Source organism: Hipposideros armiger, unplaced genomic scaffold (genome assembly GCF_001890085.2).
Source record: "Hipposideros armiger isolate ML-2016 unplaced genomic scaffold, ASM189008v1 scaffold_533, whole genome shotgun sequence".
NCBI lineage: Eukaryota > Metazoa > Chordata > Mammalia > Chiroptera > Hipposideridae > Hipposideros > Hipposideros armiger.
In genome coordinates this window covers 569,470-570,585 of record NW_017731883.1, presented here as the reverse complement: position 1 = coordinate 570,585, position 1,116 = coordinate 569,470, and positions in this window count along the sequence as shown.

The following is a 1,116-nucleotide window of genomic DNA, read 5'->3' as shown; positions in this document are numbered from 1 at the left end:
AAGAGGATGAGTTGTGTTGAGTTTGAAGACCCAGCCTAGTGCTTAAAGCTGGACTGCCTGAGTTTGCATCCCTGCTCTACCATTTCCCATAGCTGTGTGTCTTTGGGCAAGTGACTTCTCCTCTTTGAGCCTCAGTTTCCTCACCTGTGATATGGGGATAGTGATAGTCATGTTGGCTCCATTAGATTGTTGTGAGAATTAAATGAGATAATGCTTATAAGATACTTGGCACATAATAAATAAATGCCCAATAACTGTCATAGCCATCATCATCATCATCATCATTGCCATCAATCATCATCGTCATAATCGGGAGGGAAGAATCTGAGCCTGGCACCCAGGAGCCCAGGAGAGAGCTCCTAGGTAGAGGGAGGGAACTGTGAATGCTCCCACCTTGGGAGCATCTAGATGGGAGGGGAGGTAAGGAATAGGTGGGGTTACCTGGGGTGATTGTGGGGGCAGAAGGAGGAGCGGGGAGGGCTAAGGAGGGAATTCTGTGAAAGATGAACAATTAAGGGCCAGGAAGATTGAAAGGAGGCCAGAAAGGAGAGCGTACAAATGAGGACGTTTCATGCCCACCACCCCTAGTTCCAATGCCAGGACTTTATGAGTCCATAGCTACTTATTTTTTTTTATTATTATAAGAGTGTTATTGAGATGCAGTTCATCTACTTAAAGTGTACAATTCAATGGTTTTTAGTATAGCCATAGAGTTGTGCAACCATCACCACAATCAATTTTAGAACATTTTCATCACCCTCAAATCCCGCCCCATACCCATTAGCAGTTATTCGCCTTTTCCTCTACCTCATACCCCCAGCTGTAGGCAATCGCTAACCTCCTTTTCGTCCCTATGGATGTACCTGTTATGGACATTTCACATAAAGGAAATCATGCAGTATAGAAGAAGCCTTTTGTAACTCGCTTCTTTTGTTTTGCATCATGTGTTCGAGGTTCATCCATGTTGTAGCATGTATCAGTACTCCATCCCTTTTTTATGACTGAATAACATTTTATTGCATGGGTATACCACTTTTTTTTTATCCATTCATAAGTTAATAGACATTGGGCTGTTTCCACTTTTGGCTATTGTGAAGAATGCTGCTGTGAACATTT